Below are 23777 nucleotides of genomic sequence, written 5' to 3'. Positions count from 1 at the left end.
GTATTGTAGAGGAGAACGCACTCGATGACGCCCGGGCATCTTGTTCCTCCTGAGCTCTCAAGGCATTATTTCTGGCAGGTGGTCTGTTATCTGGCCTCTCGCCGCTCGCATGTAGGCCTCCGAGATGGTCCCACAGCTGATTTACTGCACCTTCTACCCCTTGGTGGTGCAGAGCAGTGTCCGTCTACTTGTGTCTGAGCACTTGTAGTAGTTCTGCAGGGGCGGTTCCTCAACTAATGCTCGCTGACCCACACCTCAAGCAGCACCGCCACTCTCCAACACTTCTTATGCCATCTTTGACAAGGTGGACATGCGTAAGATGTTGGGGCTGGTCCTCGAACCCCATCCTCGGAGAGCCGCCCACCGATGGTGTGGACCGACCTCTCCTAGGGTGAATCGTGGCCCGGGCCCCGAGATCGACTCGCCCCGTGGTCGAGCCGAACTCGTGCAGGAGGACCCTTGAACTTCTTCCCCGATCCAGAGTCGAACTCGACCGACCCGGTCCTCTTCTCGTCTCTCTCTTCTAGTCCACTCACTAATTCTCACTTTTTCAACTCTTATTGCAGCCTTCCACTAGCTTGCTAAATTCTCGTGATTCCCAAGGCAGTTGAGTCAGTATCTTGATATTGTCATTCAGTCCCTCTTCAAATCTCTTGCACCTTTCACCTTCGTTAGGGACTATTTCCTTCCATAGCGGCTTAACCGAACAAACTCCTTCTCATACTCTACCACCGACAACCGTCGCCTCAAGTTAATGAATTCCCTTCTTCTCTCTTCCGGTATACAAGATCTACATATTTCTTCTTGAACTCAGAGAGGAAGAAGTCCTAGTTACGCCTTCGGCCGCACTTCATCGACACGTTGTCCCACCATCCGTAGGCATCGCCTTGTAACAAGGATATAGGCTTTCTAAGTTCTCGCCTGGGTGCAGTGGAGTTGTTTTAAGACTCGCCTGCCTGCTCAACCAATTCCTACCGCAATGCAGTCATCTTCTCTCTTGCCATAAAAATCCACCGCCCCAAATTTTCTTAACCTCTCCAAGTGTGATTTACTGTGGAGCCGGTGGTGGTGGTGGTGGTGCCGGCATTACTCGCCATTTGTCTAAAGAAATCGGCCATTTGTTGAAACATGGCTCGTGGAGGCCGAAAGGTGTTCTCGCTTGAGTCAAGTGAGCAGATTCTCTCATGCCCCCGGGCCTCACCGCCGCAGTGGAGCATGACTCTCCACTTCCTCCTCGACGGCTCCGAGATGACGGTCCATATCCTATTCGTAATAAGAAAGATAAATAGATCTGCGTAGTGTCACCTCGACTCTTACAAATGCAATGCATGGTATGGACTCAATCTAGGCCCAGAACGCCTAAACCGTGCTCGATACCACTAAATGTGACACCCTTACCCGTGTACAAGATACCCAGTAAGTAATGCCACCGTGTACCAAGGCACACTCTAATATTCCTCAATTAATTTAGACAATGCTTTTGCATATAATTTATGAAATACAATTTATTTAAACCATTCATCAAAAGTATCATTCATTAAAGGTTCCAAAATTTTAAAGAAAATCCATGAGTACCGCTAAAAATGGAGAAAACTGCTCTTCTGAACTGTTAAAAACACTTCTAATATACAATTTCATTCATTCTCAACTCCAATATCATTACAAAACTCAATATCAAGATATCAACAATTTTTCAATTTCAGGTCTCAACAACCTTTTCATTGCTCAAAACATCCCTTTCTCAGGGTTCTCATATATAATCAACCATTAAATACTCAAATTAATACCATACATGACCATAAATCTTTATTATTTACAATAAGCTCAAAATACATTACATAAATCCCAAATACATATGAGAAATAAAAATTTAATTACAAAATGAAAAAATAACATCTAGTGTCCTACCAATGCACTGAAGGTGAAGAGGAGACACGGACACTGAGCAGAATCGCGATGGACTCACCCGATGCGTGGTCTACTGGCTCGCGATCGGGATCTCCAGTACTACGCGTGGCAAAGCAACGCGCTAAGCAATAATGCTTAGTGGTGCAATAATAAAATAAAAGAAAATAGCAGATATAAATATGTATTGCATGTGCATGTTTTGTTTGTCATGTATTTGTATATTCATTCCTTTATTTCTTCTACATTGCTCATTTTCATTCATTTGGTTGCCCAAGTAACCTACACTAGACGATCGGATCGATAACGTAAACTAGCACCGGGTACCTAGTACTCGCCACACCATCGGTCACATATGCATCTCCCGGCAGGCAAATGTAACACCTAACAAGTCAGAATAATATCGTGCACAAGGCCAAGTCTCAATGCAAAGTCAGAATGGCTAAAAGCCATGAAATCATAGAATGGCATTTTTGCCATGTGCAGTACTGCTAACTGAACCCTATTGGCATGCCAAACTATCCAAACCAATCTTGTTAGGTATACTAGGGCATTCGAAACTCTTAAATTTGTCAATTTGTGAATTTCAACTTTTTTTGGTGTCACTATTCATCATTGGTCAACAAAAATGTTGACTTTTAGAATAAAAAGGTGTACATTGACTTTGGCACTCCCAACATACCACATTTGGTGTTTAAAACTTGTTGGCATTAAGAGTTTTTACCATTTCTAAGCATTAAACCAAAGGAGCAGATTTTTCAGATTTTGTACCATAAATTCACTGTTCCATTGGACACTGTTACTGTTGGAATTTGAAGAAATGTAAAACATGAAAGTTGTTCCTTATTTTGTGTAGTTGAATTTCCTTTTTTGAATCACTCCATTTGGAGTTTTGTAGCTCCAGATATGGCTCAAAAACCCAAGCTGTCCGGATATGCAGTCTGCAGAATTTTACCATATCTACAGTGCATGAACAGTGACTTGAGTCACTTGGTTGAATGGGTTCTGGCCATAATTTGGGGTAGGTTCCTTCATGAAAGTTGTTTGTCTATGTCTTAACTTGTTTCTGTAAAACTTTCAGACCAATTGACCAAATCTACAGTGACTTATGGCCAAATGAACAGTTACTGTTCATTTGGTCAAATTCTGCAGAGGCAGTTTCAGGGTTCCGGATTGTGGCTGAGTTTTGACCCTTTTGCTTTGGGATGTTGGGCTTGGTTTCTTCAGCAATTATGTGCCATTATAAGCCTAGTTTCATGTCGAATTGGCCAACCATTAATTGGACAAGCACAGCCCAAGTTATGGCAGTGCAAAGGACTGAAATTTCAGTCCCTATGTCGTCCATAGGCGCTTTATACTTTCACTTTACCATCCCATTTTTCAGTTCTAGTTAGGGTCAACCTACCTAAAATGGTCACTAATTGACCATTAAAAAGTCCTCTAACCATTTCCAAAGCTAAGTCACCATTTCACCTTCCCAAACCCTAATGTTCAACTAAATTTACTCATAAACCTTGTCTAACATACTTAGTTCAATCTTCATGCATTTTAATACCATAACCATGATTTCCAACCACTCTAAGTTTGTTAAACAATCAAACTCAATCTTCCATAGGGCTGCTGAAAATTGAAGGTACCCTTAACACATGTAATTTACTTCAATTCCTTAAGATTTCTTAGCTCAAAAATGTTCTAACTAGAATTTAAAAGAAGGAAAATAAGATTGTAGCACTAACCTCACTTAGGGCAGATTTTTTTTCCTTCCTCAAAGTCTTGATTTCCTTTTCTTTTTGCTCCCACAATAATCACCAAGATGATAGAATGAATTTTTGTGTTGGTAGTTAGGGTTTTTAGTGGAAGAAAACTAAGAAAATGAAGGATGAAAGGTTGTTAATGGTGGAATGGGTAAGGGTGAGTGAGTGGCGTGAGGAAGAGGAGAGGGAGCTGGTTTTGGGTTTCTAAAATTCTGCCTCATTACTCACTTTTATTTCCTTTTTATGGACTTGCTTAAATTTGATTGGTTGGAAAATTTTAAATGATGTCATTAATAGCCATTTTTCTTCAATTTCTTTTCTTTCCTCCACTACTCATTTTAAATTTCATTTCTAGTAATATTTCTTTATATTTTATGTCATATTAATTATTTACTTAACTGGGCAAGTCGGCCAAAAATCACCTCGGAAGGCGAAATGACCAAAATGCCCTCCGCTTGGCTTAACGGTCAAAATTGTCTGCACTGATTGAAAAATTTTTCTAGGTATTTTCTTGGCATTCTAATGCCATGGGAACCTCAATTACCCTTATCTGAGTCCCAAAATTATTTTATAATTTTTCCCTGTCTAGGGCTCCTCGCTATGTAGAACCGCAACTTTCCTCCGTTACCCATCGCTAGGGCACCTACTGCTTAACTTGATTGTATTTTATTTCTAAAATTTTTACTAAATTTTTCTTGTTAATATTTGAGTTAATTATGGTTCCTGACTTTAGTTTGAATATTTTTTCGGACATTCTAGCTATCCGGACCGACACCGGTCACCGGAACAGTAGGATGTACATAGTGGTTACCGGGAGGGTGTTACAACAGTGATCTCATTACCCTCAGAAGTTTTCAGAGAAATCCTCTTCAATTTACAATCAACTATTGCCTGATGACGTGACAATCAATCCATTCCCAAAATCACGTCAAACACGTGGAAGGGCAACTCAATTAGGTCTTTCGAGAATTCATACCCCTGAATCCTCAACGGGCAACCCTTATATACTTTATTCACTACCACGCCGTGGCCTAGTGGATTTGTGACCGTAATGTCTTGATCACTCTCTCTACCGAACTCCCTCTATGGGCAGTTTGATGCAAATGTAGGAATGAGTGGATCCTGGATCCACCAATGCATGCACAAGAGTGTTGTAGAGGGAAAACATACCCCTAATGACATCCGGGGCATCTTGCTCCTCCTGAGCTCTGATTGCATAGGCCCTGGCAGGTGCTTTAGTATCTGGCCTCTCACCGACTCTGATGCAGTGCCCTGATGATGGACCAGCTTGTTCTGGTTTACTGTGCTTCCTACCCTTTGTGGTGCAGAGCAGCCCGCTGGGCTTTGTGTTGGAGCAATAGTAGTAGTCCTCTTCTGACAATTCTTGATCCGTGTTCGCCGATCCACACCGTAAGCATGCACCGGCCACTCACCAATAGTCCCTTTATGCCACTTCGACAGATCGACAAGCGTAAGATGCCGGGCTGGTCCCTAAACACGGCCCTCGGAGAGCCGCCACCGATGGTGTGGATCGCCTCTCCTAAGTGTGAATCGTGGTCCGCCTCGAGATCGACTTCGACTCGTGGTGCTCTCAACTCGAGCAGAGGACCCTTACTCTTCTTGCCGGGAGCAAAATGTACCGAATCGACCCCTTCTTCGTTGTCTTTCCTTCTAGTTTGCTCATTGATTCGGACTCTTTCCACTTTTGATGCAAAGATCAACTAGCTTAGCAAAATCGTAAATCTCCAAGGCCGTGATCATGACTTTGATATTATCATTAAGTCCTTCTTCAAACCGTCGCACCTCTCTCTCCGTAGGGACTATCTCCTCCCATATCGGCTCGGGCCTAACAAACTCACGCCATACTCACCATCGACAACCGCTCTGCCTCGCATCGATAAATTCTCTTCTTCGCTTTTTAAATACACTTTGCTCACATATTTCTTCCCGAACTCGTAAGGAAGAATTCCTGTGTGATCCGCTCAAGTTGCACCTCACCGGTTTTTGTGTCCCACTACCGATATGTGTCATCCTCAAGTAGGGACACAATACCCACTACGCTCGCCCGAGGTGCGCTTAGCTGCTTTCAAAGACTGATGGTTCTATCCAACCGCCATGGTCATGGGATCATCCTCCTCTTCCCAAAGAAGTCTACACCATGCTTTCTCAATTTCTCCAAATGAGATTTGCAGGCCGGTGGAGGTTGTGGCTGTGGTTGTGGTGGTGGTATCGCCTCAAAGATTTTCCAAGAGAATTCACCATTTGTCAAATAGAGCAAATTGAGGTTGGGCAGTGCTCACCCGGTGGAGCAGATTCTCCTCGCCCCTAGATTCACTCTCTGGTGGAGCACGACTCTCTACCTCTTCCTCAATCGCTTCATAAGGTGATCCATATCCTATTCAAAATAAGAAAATAAACAGATCTGCATCAGTGTCACCTGAACACTTACAAATGCAATGCAATGGTATGCACTCTATCTAGGCCCAGAAACGCTTAAACCGATGCTCTGATACCACTAAATATGACATCCCCTTACTCGTCTACAGTGTAGTCGAGCAAGTTATGCCACTCAGTGTGCCGGAGCACCAATTTATATTTCTAATTACAATTTATCCCTTTTAATTTATTTATTTACAATTTTTTTTATAAATCTGTATTTTTTCGCAAATTTTATAGAAAATCCGGCAGAGTGCTCAGAAATTGGAAAATAGCTTCTTCCAACTCGCTTAAAAACACTTCCAATATAATTTCTAAATCCAAACTCCATTATACACATTGTTACTATCATTTCAATTTATTAATTGCGAAAATTCAATTAGTTCTTAGGTTTACTCGATTACTGCTCGATCGCTCATCCGTCTGGGATGAAAAGCCGTAAAGCGGAGTTGTGTGCCCAAGGCTTCTTGCAACTTTTTCCAATCTCGATGTAAACCTTGGGTCTTGGTCAGATATAATAAAAAGTGGGATTCCATGTAGTCTAACTATCTCACTGATATACAATTCTGCTAGCTTCTCCAGTGAGTAGTCAGTCCTAACTGACAGAAAATGTGCTGACTTCGTTAATCTATCCACTATCACCCACACGGCATCATGCTTCCTTTGGGTGAGAGGTAGACCACTAACAAAATCCATAGTGACCCAGTCCCATTTCCATTCTGTATGCTTATAAGTCAGAGCAATCCTAATGGAACTTAATGTTTTGCTTTAACTTGCTGACATGTCAAAAACTTAGTTACATAGTCAGCTATATCCCTCTTCATACTAGGCCACCAATAATGAGGCTTCAAATCATTATACATTTTCGTGCTTCCTGGGTGCATTGCATAAACACTAGTGTGTGCTTCTTTCGTAATACTGCCTTCAGCCCCATCATCCGTACACACACTCTTCCTCCGTAGTACGCACACCCATCCTGCTTTCACCTCATATTCAGCTTTCCTTTCCTTTAGAATTTTACCCACAATGGCCATTAATTTTTCATCTACCCTCCGCCCATCTTGTATCTATCAGAGTGGTTGGCCTCACTTACAACTCACCAAAATAGCTCTATCTTGAGCTAAGGATGCATGCATTTAGTGATCTTAAAGCTATGATGGACTTTCGCCAAGGCATCAAGAACAACATTTGCCTTCCTGTGATGATAATCTATCACACAATCATAGTCCTTTAGGAACTCAATCCATCGCCTCGCCTAAGATTGAGCTCCTTCTGGCCGGCAAATATTTTAGACTCTTGTGGTCTCAGATAGATGTAGCATTTTTCACCATAAAAGTAGTGCCTCCATATCTTCAAGCATAAGATAATTGCCGCAAGTTCTAAATCATGGGTAGGGTAATTGCTCATGTGGCCTTAATCGCTCGAAGCATAGGCTATCACTTTCCTCTTGCATCAACACACACCCTAGCCCATTATGCAAGGCATCATCAGACCACAAAGTCTTTTTCTCGACATCGGCCGTGTTAACACTGGTGCTTCTGTCAACATAGCCTTTAGCCTCTCAAAACTGGCTTGGCACTTGTCGTTCCAGCCAAATTTCACATTCTTGTGCAACAACTTGGTCATTGGAGCAGTTATAAGAGAGAATCCCTTCACAAATCTTCTGTAATACCCAGCTAGCCCCAAGAAACTTCTGACCTCAATTGTATTTTTGGGAGGCTTCCATTCCATCACTACTTCTATCTTTGTGGGACCCACTCTAATCCCCTCTGCTGATACTATGTGTCCAAGGAAAGAGATCTCACTCATCCAGAAGTCACACTTGGACAAATTTTAGTATACGCTTTTTTTCGCAGGTTTGCGTAACAATCCTCAAATGTTCATCATGTTCTTCCCTGGTATTGGAATACACCAGAATATCATCAATGAAGACCACTACAAACCGATCTAAGTATGGATGGAAGATACGGTTCATAAGGTCCATAAATGCTGCTAGTGCATTTGTCAAACCAAAGGGCATCACTAAAAATTCATAGTGTCCATACCGGGTTTTGAATTCAGTTTTTGACACATCTGCATCCTTTACCCTCAACTGATGATAACCTTATCTGAGATCAATTTTTGAAAATACACTAGCTCCCTTCAACTGATCAAACAGATCATCAATTCTGGGCAATGGATATTTATTCTTCACAGTTACTTTGTTCAACTGCCGGTAATTAATGCACAATCTCAAGGTTCCATCCTTCTTTTTCACAAACAAAGACCGAGCTCCCCATGGTGACACACTGGGGCATATGAACCCATTATCAAACAAATCTTGCAACTGAGTTTTCAATTCTCTCAATTCAGTGGGTGCCATCCTATAAGGAGCAATAGAAATGGGTGTCAGATCTGTGATTACCTTAATAGCAAACTCGACTTCCCTTTCTGGTGGTAAACCAGGCAACTCTTCAGGAAACACATCTGGGAAGTCTCTTACTGTGGGTATATCACACAGGTTCGGCTTAGCCTGCTTAATATCAACCACACGTGCTAGGTAAGCTTCACAGCCTTTTTTCATCAATCTTCTTACAATTGTGGTTGAGATAACATTGGACAGGAAATCTGTCATTTCACCCACAACAGTGATCTCATTACCCTCATAAGTTTTTAGAGAAATCCTCTTTAATTTGCAATCAACTATTGCCTGATGACGTGACAACCAATCCATTCCCAAAATCACGTCAAACTCGTAGAAGGGCAACTCAATTAGGTATGCCGAGAATTCATACCCCTGAATCCTCGATGGGCAACCCTTATACACTTTATTCACTACCACGCTGTGGCCTAGTGGATTTGTGACCAGAATGTCTTGATCACTCTCTCACCGAACTCCCCTCTCTATGGGTAGTTTGATGCAAATGTAGGAATGAGTGGATCCTGGATCCACCAATGCATCACAAGAGTGTTGTAGAGGGAAAACATGCCCCTGATGACATCCGGGGCATCTTGCTCCTCCTAAGCTCTGATGGCATAGGCCCTGGCAGGTACTCTAGTATCTGGCCTCTCACCGACTCGCACGCAGTTCGTTGATGGACCACCGCCAAAGTTTACCGTGGTGCAGGAGCAGTCCGCGCTTTGTGTTGGAGCAACAGAGTAGTCCTCTTCTGACAATTCTTGATCCGTGTTCACGATCCACACCGTAAGCATGCACCGGCCACTCACCAACAATCCCTTTATGCCACTTCGACAAGATCGACAAGCGTAAGATGTCGGGCCGGGTCCTGAACACTATCCCTGGAGAGCTTACGGTGACAATATAAAATAAAATAAAATGAAATAAAAATAAATATGCAGAGTGTACATTTACATTTTTTGGTAGACTTAATTTCTGCTATTAATTGCAGTATTATCCATTTAAAATTTTGTAAAGTTTATTATCATTGCCCGAGTAACCCATACTAATTGATCGGATCGATAAACGGTAACCGCACCGGGTACTAAGTACTTGACCATCACACCATCGTCACATTGTGTCTCCTGTGCAAATGTAACGCTTAATAAGCTGTAATAATTATCGGGGTTAAAACCCAAGTGTAATAATTCAAATAACATAGCCAAAGGCTATTATGTCACAGAATGGCATGGGAAGCCATGAAACACAGAATGGCATGGGAAGCCATGAAACACAGAATGGCATGAAGCCATATGCAGTACTGCTAACAGAACCCTATTGGCATGCCAAGCTATCCAAACCAATCTTGTTAGGTATACTAGGGCATTTCACACTTTTAAGTTTCACAATTTTTGGAATTTAAGTTTTAGTGTTACTATTCCATTCATTAGTCAACAAAAATGTTGACTTTTGCATAGGCAATAGGTACATTGGTTTTAATATCATCAACATACCACATTTTGCATTCAAAATTTGTTGGTATTGGTTGCCAATACCATTTCTAAGCTTAATGTTAGTTTGGCAGAATTTTCACTTTTTATGCCTTATCTTTATTGTTCCATTGGTTAATTTTGCAGTGAGAATTTGGCAAACTGATCAACATGAAAGTTGTTCCTTATTTTGTCTAGTTGCATTTCCATTTTTGAATCACTCCATTTGGAGTTTTGTAGCTCAAGTTATGGTCCAAAAACCACAACTGGCCAGATTGAAATTTTGTTCAGAATTTCTGGACTGACCATATCTACAGTGCAATGAACAGTGACTGCAACTCATCTTTTGAATAGGTTCTGGTCATAATTTGGGTTAGGTTTCTTAATGAAAGTTGTTGGTCTATATCTCAACTTGTTGCTAGTAAAATGCCAGGTCAATTGGACCTTTCTACACTGATTTATGGCCAAATGACCAAACACTGTTCATTTGGTAATTTTGCCCAGGCAGACTGCAGGTCACCCGGATTAGGGAAAGCTTTTGGTCCACTTGGTTTGGTTTTATGGGCATGGTTTCTTCACCAAAGTTGTGCCATTATGTGTCTAATTTCATGTCCAATTGGCCTCGCACCAATTGAACCTCTACAATTCAAGTTATGGTTGTCCAAACCTGCTGGACTCATGTCCAATTCTGCAGGTCATCTAGGGCAGCCACACCAAACCCAAATCCCATCACTCAACTCACTTCATTTTTTATTTAAACAGAACTAAATTGTAACTAATTGACCATTAATGCCTATTTTCATCATCACATGGTCAAAGTCCCATTTCTCCACCCCAAACCCTAACTCAAATATTACCACACATGCATTTTTACTTCATTTCATCAATCCACTTAGTAGATACATATTGTGGGCAGCCATAATAGCCTTTTAACTTCATTAAACTCAACACAATCAAACCCTAACCATGGCTGCCAAAACTTAGGGTTTACATACAAATGGTATTCCATCAATTTCCTTGTCATTTGCACTCATTCATAATTATTAAACATGAATTTAAAGTGAAATTCAAGTTTAAGTCACTAACCTCTATGGAGTGAGATTTTTCCCACTTGCTAAAACTCTTGTTTTCTTCTTCTTTTTGCTCCCAAAAGAATCACCAAGGGGTATGGACACTTTTTTGTGTTGGGAGTATAGGGTTTAGTGGGGTGAGAGCTAAGGAAATCAAGCTTTGAAAAAGCTTGCTATGGTTGGCAATGGTGGATAGGTTTACGGCAAGGAAGAAATGAGGAAGAAGAATTCTGATTTTCTTTTGTTTTCCAGCCCATTTGGTCTCTTTTAAACAAGTTTATGCCATGTGTCAATGTTAGATTGGGTGGGAGAACTTTAATGACATCATTATGATGTCATAATGTTATTTTCTTTCATTTCTTCTCCATTTCTTGTCTAATTAATTTCAATTAAATTTTTAATAACATTTAGTCATATTTTATGTTATATAAACTATTTATTTAATCGATAAGTTGTCCAAAAATCATCTCCGGTTGAAATGACTAAAATACCCTCCGTTTGGCTTAACGGGCCAAAATTGTCTGTACCAATTGAAAAATTAACGGGCCAAAATGCCCCTCCATATTTCCACATGCAATATCTGTGAAAGACTTCATAGAGAGGTCTGTAAGAGTGTTATTGGGGAATGTTACTTATGTGGTCAGATGGGCCATTTTGCTAGAGAGTGCCCAAATTTCAGACCTACTATGGCCGCAGTTCAGACAGAAGGATCCATAAGGAGACCATAGACTCCTACCACTCATGGACCGAGAAGGGGTAGAGGGGGCAATTCACAGGCATCCCTATCAGTCACCATTGATCAACAAGGAGGTTCTGGTACACCAGTGAAGGTTTATACTATCTGTCGCACCTTACCCTTCCGTAAGGCATAATATGATCCCGTAATACACCTAATAAACTATCAAACTTTGCCTACCGGTAACCCATTAAATATACTACAAGAGATTTTAAAACGATTTCTGTTCATTTTTAAATTGATAGGTAATTTTTTTCAGATATTAAAAACCTTTATTTGAAGTCCAAACAAAAATCAAATTTTTAGATATTTAAAATCTCCGCAATTTTTACAAAAATTTCGGCAGAATGCCAACTGTAATTTGAGAAAATAGGTCTTCAAAAACCTGTGAAAAACACTTCCAATATACATTTAAATCCCAACTCCATTATTCGATTTCGTTTCACAAATCAGCATAAGCAACTCAATACACAATTTGAATTAAATCAAACATTGAAACATCTCATTAAGGTAACAAAATTAATAGTTACATTCATGGGAGTATTACAAATTTAGTAGTATAAAATTTTATAGGTACATAAAATCTCAAGAAAATATTACAATAATTTGTATTTGATTACATTCCAAAAATATATTACAAAAGAGTTGATATAATCGCCGAATGAAATTGCATGCATATAATTACGAATTACATCAAAATCTAATGTACAAGGGTACACCTATGATATACCCAAGATAGTCTCATTGTGTCTTCAAGTAATCTCACTCACGCTTCTATATTTTCTTTCACCTGTGACAACATACAAAGATATCGCTAAGTGGTGAACTCAGTGGTGCAAAAACTAATAATTTAAAACTTAGTACAAGTTATGCTTTGACAACTCATAACAAATAAAAATTTAAAATTTCTAAATCCTTCAAAATTCATGACATCCAAAAAACAATATTTTCAATCATGCAAATTATTCATTTGAATAACATTTTGATCAATTAGTAACTATTTATCAACATTACTTTTTAATCATGAAACAATACAATATTTTTGAATCACTGACAAATTATTTATTTCAACCACAATTTATCAAATTATGCATAATTTAAAAGGCGTTGCCAACAATTCACACAGTTGGACCCATGACATAAAATTTCATAATCAACAATTCAAACTCTCCCAATAACCAAGGCTAAAAGGGAGGAACAAAGACAAGCTAGTATATATGAGTACTCATCCAAACTCTTCCCCAACTGGCAAGCCAGAGAGGAAGAAACTCACCACATCTAGTGGAGGAGATATCTCACTAGACAAGCTAATGAGAATATAAAATATATTGCCATGTCAACTGTGGTTTTAAATCATATTCAAAACAATTTCTATTTACAAAAGTGTTTACAAACCATTAACATATTTAATAATTATAAATTCATGCTCAAGGTTGGCAACACATAAAACTTAAACACCAATTAAAAATTCTCAGTGGCTACTTTAGTTCATTAGTTTCGTATAACCCAAACCCACCACATGAAAATATTAGCTTTTGCAAAGTTGTAGTCCAATGACAACAATTGAACCAAACCAATCCCAAAGATAAGAGAAAATTTTGCGAATAAGGGAAGAGAACAGGGCTTATCAGATTTTTTTTTTTTTCATTGATCATATTTAAAGAAAAACTCAAAAGAACTCTATCTGAATAAAACCCGTTACTACAAATTTAGCTCCAAAAAATAGACAAATTCCAATCAATAATCGCAGAAATGGAAGACAATTTCACTTGACCTCAAAGGTTTCTACACAAAGAAATAACCCAAAGGGTATTATCCAATCAACATTTCAACAATCCCTGATAAAACAACCCAAAAAAAAAGGAAAAAAAACTTGGCCTTTACGGGTTTAGAAAACAATGAAAGTAAAATATGCTAAGTACGATACACATATTCACATAATCTCAATATGGTATCTTTCAATCAACTTTTCAAACATTCCCAAATAAAATTAATATGAAAAAAAAAATCTTCACATATATACATATTCAACTTGTCAGAACCAAAATGTCAAAAACCACAACAAACTAACAAAATAAAAAAGAGAACAAATTAAAGAGAATATATGTATTAATTTGCCAGCAGTATCAAAAGAAAGGGTGACATAGGTGTACAGAATAATGGATGCAATGATCGCAGTGGATCCGCGCACCACTGCAGGTGTTCACCTGACAAAGATGATTTTCCCTGAGCTCTTGCTTTAACTTCCATTGTTTTCGTGAGCTCAAAATCCCAATTTCTCGAGAGATCTTCGGTTATTTAAGTCGAAGTTCGGTCTCTCGAGATTTATGGATCCGTTAATTGGGAAACTCATGATTGGGAAGAAATGAGCACTCTTGACTGAGAAATCGTAAAACCGAACCAAATAAATAGATATTCTCTTTCTCGTTGTTTTTCACACTACAAGCAAGTGGAAGATCACCATGCGCAATTTCTGCCTTGGTGGCCCATGGTCGGTCAAATAGTGTGGCTTAGGGACCTATTATTAAACTTGGACTGGAGGGATTGTGTTATCTAGGTGCACTTTCATCAGAGGTAAATGCTATTTTTAATGAAAACTTTAAAATTATTATTTGATATATTATAATAATTATAATTTATAATTTTATTTTTAAAATAATTTACTTTATAAAATATATTACTATTAGTATAATATTTATTCTATTAAAATTCAATATTTGTGAATTAAAAATTACGATAATTTAATTCATAATATTTTTCTAAAAATTTTGTTTATATAATTTTCATATTTATAAAAATTTAATTTTTTTTAATTTAAGTTTAGGGTTTAATTTATAGTTGATTAATAATAAATTTTAATAAAAATGTCTCAAAAATTAATTTATTTTTAATACATTTTAATACATTAAATGGTAAACCATGTAATTCCCCTCATATATATATATATATATATATATATATATATATATATATATATATATATATATATATATATATATATATATATATATATATAGAGAGATATATTTAAATATATATTATTAATTAATATATATTTTATACCAAAAATGTGCAACACATTTATTTATAATCCGAATTAGTATTAATTCAGTTTAAATTACATAATTAAATTTATTTTTTAAAATGTGAAATAATTATTCTTCATAGAAAACATGAAATAAATTTTATCCATTGACACGGAGAGATCTATGCTGATTGTGAACTTGTGATTGGATCCCGCTCTTTAGATGAGAAAATTATATACTACATCAACTATTTAAAAAAATAATAATTACAATTATTTAAGTAAAAAATAATAATGCAATGATTATTCATAGTTAATTTATCATTTTATATTATATACTTAGATGAAATAATCAAAATACTATATAATTTCAAAATGTGGGTCTAATCTAATCCCATTAACCAACAAAATCGTTGACAAAAGCAAGCCGTGGGCCCACCCCACTTTCAATTCCCAACAGTGGACGTCTCATTGCCCATTTTTTCATTCCACTAACCACAAGATGAGGAGAGAGAGAGAGAGAGAGAGAGTATGGTTCTGAATTGTTTAGTCAATTAATGCGATAAGAGAAAGTATGATTGTTGAATTACATATCAGTACTTTTTGTTGAACAGAAAATGTAAGTGGCATGAAAGAGTTAACTGAGATTGAATCTCTGACCATTTTTTTGAGGCAAGATGAGGAGGACCTCTGGATTCAGCAAGCTATCATTCTGAAATTGCAATCTGTTCTTGGAGAGTGTCATAAAGAGTTTCAACAACATTGAGCAGGAAGCCATCTGAACCATGTTTCGCCAATAATGAAATAGCTACAGGTACATCATTGTACATGCCTAGCGGTATGCTCACCTGTAGTTCGATATGATATATTTTATAAAATCCAATGAAATTGTTTTTTCTTTTTTTTTTTATTCACATTAAAGAGCAAGAGAGAACCTGGCAGAATCCTGATAATCCAGCAATGGAGAGCAAGCTAGAAGCCTCGGCACCAAAAATTTCCAGAGTAGTTGGATCTGTGTTTAGTTTTGGTGGACTTCCTGGTACTGTAGGGATAGCCAGGATACCAAAATCCTGCTCTTATATTGTTAGACATTAGACAAGCACATTAAAAATAATGAATCAACCAAGTATGACACAGATGTTCTGCCTACATTTTACTTAGCAGGTTTATAGATTTTTATATTTGACAACGGTGAGCCCATACGACACTGATACTACACAACTAAAACCTAATTAATCCCATTCTAAATTGAAATTGGTTCGAGCAAAGTTCACGTTAGCATATATATATATATATATATATATATATATATCAATCTGCAAATAAAAACTATTTTCTTCTTTGCACAAGTGTTATGCTTCAAGTGTCTTAACTGCCTAAGCCCTTATAGGCAGATTTTCTTTATCATATCAAAAGCAATGCAAAATCCAGATATAGAAGATTAATCAACTTCCACAAGCATAATTTTTGTAACCTAAAGATAAGCTTAAGGCCTTATTCTTTTGATGAAGAATTTTTGGATTGTGGAGTAGCTGCAAGAGAGAGTACCTCAAGAAGAGTTGTAAGGGTGGCAATTATTTCTGCCTTCACAGAGTAACAAATACCAATGCTTTCTCCTGTTGTTTGAATAGCTTCCCACACTCGTTCTGATATTCCTGGACCCAAATCAGGTTTGACAGTAGTAACCCATTCACCATGGTTATTCTTGAATTCATACCTACGCTTCAAATAGAAAATAAATCCAATCAGATCTAGCAGATACATTCTCTTGTCTGGCACAACCATAAGGAAAATGATAATTATCATTCAGGTTCATAGAATAATCAATTCAGAAAAAATTACGAAATGTTTTACACCTTTGAAGCAAACGCATGGCACTTGAGAGGGCTGCCAAGGATGCTATACCATAGTCTTGCTTTTTGATTTCTTTACTAATAAAATGACTCAAACTTGGAACTTTGTTCTCAACATAGTCCCCAAGGATTAAATGCTTCACAACATCACCTGCAATATCAAATGTAAGAAGCGATAAATATGAACAAACTGATGCAGATGCGATAATGCATTATGATAGGACACCAAAAAGAATGAAACAGTACTAGGAAACATTTCCATCAAGCCCAGTTGCATCTTCCTGTTGTATGTTCTAACTGAGAAATGTCCAAACAACTACCATATTTATCTTGATGCTACTATTTCCCATTCGGTCTATTACAGAGAATAAAAGTATCCTTCATATACTATGGAATCAGGATGCAATTTCTAAATTCCTGCGTTAGAACTTGAAAGATAAAAGAAAACTGACCCCCAAATAACTTCTCCACTGATTTAACAAGAACTTGACTAACTCGATTATTCTGAATGCTTTAAAGCTGAAAACAGTCTTCTTCAATAAATATCTGCCTTGGTCTAACCAGATCCACATCAGGCAATTGAAGTAGAATGCACCAACTCGATTCAAAATCACTGATCCCTAGCAAACCATCCTGGATGAAGAATCGATGCCAAAAGAATGAATCACCAAGTTAAAGCACTCAGAGAATTATTTAATTCTCCTGCAACTCTATCCAGTTGATTGGTAGAATAAAGAAATTGAACAGACAAACTGTCCCAATATCATTAAATAAAGCAACAGAGATTAGTAGCGTGTTGGTGCATTGTTGTGAATATTGAAGAAATGATGCTATTGATCAGGGAATAAATAAAAATTTCAGATTCAATGATATATAAAAATACTCAAGTGTCCTGTTCACCCATAATTCAGAAGTTGCAGATGCTGCTTTGAACGTGAATGTAGAATGAATAAAGATACAAAGAAATAATATTTTTGGTGAAACATTCTAATATCAGAAACCCACACAATAATTTGACCACCAGTTGGTTTATTTGGTCCAATAAATTCATTCAAAATGAAACCATAACAATGCTGGTTCCTTACCCACAGTATCAAAACTCTGTGCCATGGGAATAACTCCAGCAGTAGAAACAGCATCATGTGAAGGTCGAAACCCCAAAATGCTGCAATATGATGCTGGAACTCTTACACTTCCTCCAGTGTCAGTTCCTGCAGCCAAAATAATCTTTTTACTTTGATTGAGTTATGATAAACCAAGGCATATGAAAAATCATTAAAATCAATCTAGAGTAGAATATTCACCCAAGGAGAAGTCTACAAGCTTTGCACCTACTGCAACAGCAGACCCACTGGAAGATCCTCCAGGTACACGATCTGGGGCACAAGGATTTGTAGGAGTGCCATAATGTTTATTATCCCCATCTAGACTGCCTCAAAACACAATTATTCAGTTATATGAGAAACAAGTATGACGTGAATGTTCAGGGAAGTTTTATCATGCAAAAGAAGAAACACAATGAAAATGTACGATGAATAATTAGAATTTAAATGGCACATCAGATTTGATATCAAATTAAACTAATGTCACAACATTTATATATATATTCAACATTTTCACGGGCTTGCAATGCAATTTTGATTCAAGAATCACCCAGAAAGAGATGTCATCACTTCACATGCTCATTTACTGAAGTACATTGCATGCAGAATCTTAGCACAACAAATAATAAAACAACTAAAAACAAGGGCGCAAACTGATTTTAGTTCATGACATTTGTTTAATTACAAGTAAGACAATAGCTAACAAATGAAAGAACTTTAAGGTCTCATGAAATTTTTACTCTACTCACTGCTCTTATTCAATTTATCTGAGAAATGGTTCACAATTAAAAAAAAATAAATAAATAAATAAACCCTCTGCCTCTGAGTATTTAAGAACAACACTTGTTTACCAATGAACTTTAGCTTAGTAGCAATGGTGCCTACACTTATGAGATCTAGAGTTCCAAAAGGTTGGAAGAAAATCAATAAAAATAAAAATTGAAATTAAAAAAGAGCCGGACCTGTTTCACATTCTCACCTATATGCCATTTCATCCATGACAGTTTTACCAACACATGTGGCTCCTCCTCTCAAGATAGCCAAAACAGCCGGAGCAGTAGATGTAGCAGCTGAATGGGTCCTTGCCCAGTCCGGATTGCCAAACCCAGTCACAAATCCATTCACATCGAAACTAATCCAAAAGTTCAACCCACAAAGGTAAACTAAACATTAAAACACAATAAGATGCAGATAAAAAGGAAAGCAAAATTTTTATTCCAATTCCAATTCGAACCAAACCCAGTATCATCAAGAACTGGAAGATGAGCCCAAAACAGGCATGAAACGAGCATCGTAATTGAAAATATTCATGAATTCACTATAAAATAAGAGACGAATATTGAAGGAAACGAAAAAGAAACCAAGAAAAATAATTGAATTGAAGAGACTGACATATCTTTAACCGCAAAGGTAAGACCATTTAAGGGAAGTTCATGAGATGAAGAACTCGGTTTGAGCACGAATTTCTCCATGAAAGCCCCATAATCCGAGCTTCTTTCCATGTTTGTTACTGCTCAGTGTGATTGTGGTCTCTAACCCAAGTCCCAACGTTCTCAAACCGAAAAAGGATATTGGCCCCATAAATCAGATAACTGTATGCTGATGACCTTTTTGGCCGTCTAATTTGGGTGCTTTAGTCGGCTTTATGGAGGGCAACGAGGGAATTTCAATATTTCCGTTCTATTTGTCCATTCCTTATTAATCAGTTAATCCTTCAGCGGAAGTTTGATTGATAGAAAATAACATGAAATAAAACTTTTCTTTCAAGGCTTAGTCCTTCATTCCTACCAAAGTAGTTGGTTGTCTCCGACCTCATCTAGGTGAGGACGACATCTTTACTTACTAAGAGAGCGGTATCTCTCACTTCACTTCCGAGTAGGTTGTATATATGGTTTTGTTAGTTTTTCTCTGAATACTGGTAAGGACTCATTAGAGAGAGTTTTTCACGTCAATTGTGCTACGATGACGATCTCCCAGCATTAGCTCTATAATATTGATTTTGGTGTATTTGATGGAAAGTTTTTTGGTTGTTAAGTTCTTGGAGGTCTACTTTGGTAAATAGCACTTTAGAAGTCTTTACCCACTTCTAAAGACATGGAACTTTGTGTCGCTCCCGTCCTAAATGCCTCGTTGCTCATATTTGTGTTGTAGCTCTTACTTTGGATCTCTGGGTTGGACTTGTATGCTGGATTGAGGAGCTTTTGTTTTAATTCGTGGGTTGTATGTTTTATGAGTTAGGTTTCATAAGATTCTATGTCTCTAGTCTGAGTCTCTGTTAACTTTATGGTTTTTTTTTTAACTCTTATTCTTGATTTTTACCTATATATTCTTTTCCCATTAACGATACCTCCAACTTTAATGAAAGTAAAAAATCAAAAATTCAACTAAAAATTAAAACAAAAATTTAGGCCATAATCCAAACATAGATATAGCCATTAGAACGAATCTAACCTGTGACTAGAATTAAATCAAAATTGATATTAAACTAACCGATCCAAATCATCTGATTTTGAATCATATCTAAGTTTTTTCCCTTTCAAAAATTTTATTAAAATATTAGCCATTCAATTGATCGAAATTAAATCGATAGGATACTGAAATTAAAACCACGTTGTCAAAGTAGTCAAGATTAGCTAAAGGTTTCTTTTTCAGTTCATTAAGTTTCGAATAAAACTCGAACTCAATCCCTTATCATTAGAGACAACTCTAGAAATAGTGAGTTAAGGCTTATTGATAACTAAAGGTATATTTTTTAATTAAGCATAATTCAAACTTTGCTGTTCCACATTAGGAATGAAACTTTCAATCAGCTTCATCAGAGTCGTCATCAAAGACATCGAGTCGCCATCAAAGACGTAAATACGGATTCTAGGTGGGCGTGAATTCACTAGGCTCTCCTTCGCAGCCTCAATCGGGCCATCGTAGTCGCCGTAAGAAATATACAAGTATGGGATTATTGGTGTGTTCACTATGTTCTACATCCGCAAATTTCACCACCAATCTAGGAGTGTTCCAACCCAATCGCCGCATGTATGCTTAATCATAGGCTTCAATGTTGAAACTCAAGCAAGAAACAATTCCAACTCATTCACGAATCGCTCGCTTGCCGCTAGAAAAGGCCTTGCCGCATCGTGAGACTAGATTCTTGAACTCTCCTTGTTTTGTTTCAGGTGTTCTCATTTGATGAGATTGATCACCCCTGGCAAAAAGGAAAGCAAGCTTTTGAGAAAGAGATATGTAAAATAATAGAGATATGTAAAATAATTAGAGTTATGTGCCAAACTTTCATACTCATCAAAAGAACTTAAAGAATGAGGAATCCAATTGTTACAATCTAGAGTTCATTTTCATCAATAAGTTGCACATGAATAAACAAAAGGTGTGATAAGTAAAGAAAATACCTTCTCAAGAATGAATAAACCACACCAAGAATATGGTGTACAATAATTTCAACATCCTCTTCCTGCATGCAAGCATGTCAGAAGATGAAAGTTTGTGAATGATAGCCAACCAGAGCTAGAAGATAGCTATGGACATTAAATTAATATCCTAAATTATGAACCAATAAAAAAAAAAGAAAATCCAAAACAAAAACAGTGCAAGGTTTTTTGTAAACAGCATTACTTTTATATGCATAAAGCCATAAACATTCTTCTATTTCCTGCATACATTAAAAAATACGCAAAACCAAAACTTTAAATATTTATCCACATCCACAAAGTTTGAATCAGTGCCAAAGTAGCACATGAAAGAGTTGGAAGAGAATAATGCCTTTCAAACTCTACTCAACTTAACTCAACTCAACTAAGCCTTTATCTTAAAAATTTGGGGTCGGCTATATGGATTCTCTTTCTCCACTCTAAACGATTTTGGGTTAAATCCTCGTAAATGTGTAATGCTTCTAGGTCATATTGTACTACTCTCCTCCAAGTCAATTTAGGTCTACCCTTCTTTTCTTCTATCCTCTACCCTAATGTGCTCTATTTGTCTAACTGGAGTCTCCGTATGTCAACGCTTCATATGACCAAATCACCTCAATCTCCCTTCTCTCAACTTATTCTCAATTGGTACCACTCCTACCTTTTCTCTAATACTCTCATTATGGACTTTATCTAGTCTAATATGGCCACTCATCCACCTTAACTTTCTCATCTCCGCAACTCTTATCTTAGACACATACGACTCTTTTCAAAGGTCTAACACTCACTACCATATAACATGGTTTGGCCGTATGGTCAGACGGTAAAATTTTCCTTACAACTTATTGGGAATTTGTTTATTTCTCGCCTTCACTTCCCTGCTAGGATCCAGATAGGTTCTTCAGATATGACAAGTCCGGTTGGATTTTAATATCTTCCATGGAAATGATATGTGAAGGGTCTGAGCGATATCTTCTCAGCATAGAAACATGGAATACATTGTGAATTTTATCCAGTTCTGGTGGTAAAGCTAGCCGATAGGCCACTGGTCTCACACGTTCAATGACTTCATATGGGCCAATGAACCTAGGGCTTAACTTACCCTTTCTCCCAAACCTCAGTACTTTCTTCCACGGTGAGACTTTGAGAAACACTTCTTCACCAACTGCATACTCTATCTCTTTTCTCTTCAAGTCGGCATAAGATTTCTGTCTATCTGAGGCAACCTTCAGGTTAGCTTTGATTATTTTCACTTTCTCCTCAGTCTGTTTCACCAGGTCTAGTGCTACCAACTTATCTTCACCCAATTCAGTCCAACACACTGGGGTTCTACATTTTCTCCCATACAGTGCCTCATACGGAGCCATTTGAATGCTAGCTTGGTAGCTATTGTTATATGCGACTCGCGCTGGGAGATATCTATCCCACTCCTCAAACTCAATGACACAACTCTTAGCATATCCTCCAAGATCCATCACATAATTCACATTGTTACTATCATTTCAATTTATTAATTGCGTAAAATTCAATTAGTTCTTGGGTTTACTCGATTACCTGCTCGACCGGCCCATCCGTCTGGGATGAAAAGCCGTATAAAGCGAGTTGTGTGCCCAAGGCTTCTTGCAACTTTTTCCAATCTCGATGTAAACCTTGGGTCTCGGCCGATATAATAGAAAGTGGATTCCATGCGCTAACTATCTCACCGATATACAATTCTACTAGCTGCCTCAAAGGAGTAGTCACCCTAATCGCAGAAAATGTGCTAACTTCGTTAATCTATCCACTATCACCCACACTGCATCATGCTTCCTTTGGGTGAGAGGTAGACCACTAACAAAATCCATAATGACCCAGTCCCATTTCCATTCAGGTATGCTTATAAGCTGTAGCAATCATGATAGAACTTGATGTTCTGCTTTAACTTGTTGACATGTCAAAACTTAGTTACATAGTCACTATATCCTCTTCATACTGTGCCACCAATAATGAGGCTTCAAATCATTATACATTTTCATGCTTCCCGGTGCATAGCATAAACACTAGTGTGTGCTTCTTTCGTAATACTGCCTTCGCCCCATCATCCGTACACACACTCTTCCTCTGTAGTATGCATACCCATCCGCTTTCACCTCATATTCAGCTTCTTTCCTCCGAATTTTACCCACAATGGCCATTAATTTTTCATTTACCCTCCGCCCATCTTGTATCTGTCAGAGGTGGTTGGCCTCACTTGCAACTCACCAAAATAGCTCCATCTTGAGCTAAGGATGCATGCATTTAGTTATCTTAAAGTCGTGATGGACTTTATGCTCAAGGCATCAAGAATTACATTTGCCTTCCTGTGATGATAATCTATCACACAATCATAGTCCTTTAGTAACTCAATCCATCGCTCGTCTAAGATTGAGCTCCTTCAAGTTAGCAAATATTTTAGACTCTTGTGGTCTCAGATAGACGTAGCATTTTTCACCATAAAAGTAGTGCCTCCATATCTTCAAGCGTAAGATAATTCTTGCAAGTTCTAAATCATGGGTAGGTAATTCTCTTCATGTGGCCTTAATCGCTGGAAGCATAGGCTATCACTTTTCCTCTTGCATCAACACACACTC

At 37.7% G+C, this 23777-nt stretch overlaps 1 pseudogene; it reads right to left on the bottom strand.

Moving 5' to 3' along the window:
• Positions 1-15325: 15325 nt before the first annotated feature.
• LOC110643044 (amidase 1-like) lies at positions 15326-19342 on the bottom strand (annotated as a pseudogene).
• Positions 19343-23777: the final 4435 nt, after the last annotated feature.

Source organism: Hevea brasiliensis, chromosome 9 (genome assembly GCF_030052815.1).
Source record: "Hevea brasiliensis isolate MT/VB/25A 57/8 chromosome 9, ASM3005281v1, whole genome shotgun sequence".
NCBI classification, from domain to species: domain Eukaryota; kingdom Viridiplantae; phylum Streptophyta; class Magnoliopsida; order Malpighiales; family Euphorbiaceae; genus Hevea; species Hevea brasiliensis.
This window is presented reverse-complemented; position numbering and strand designations above follow the sequence as displayed.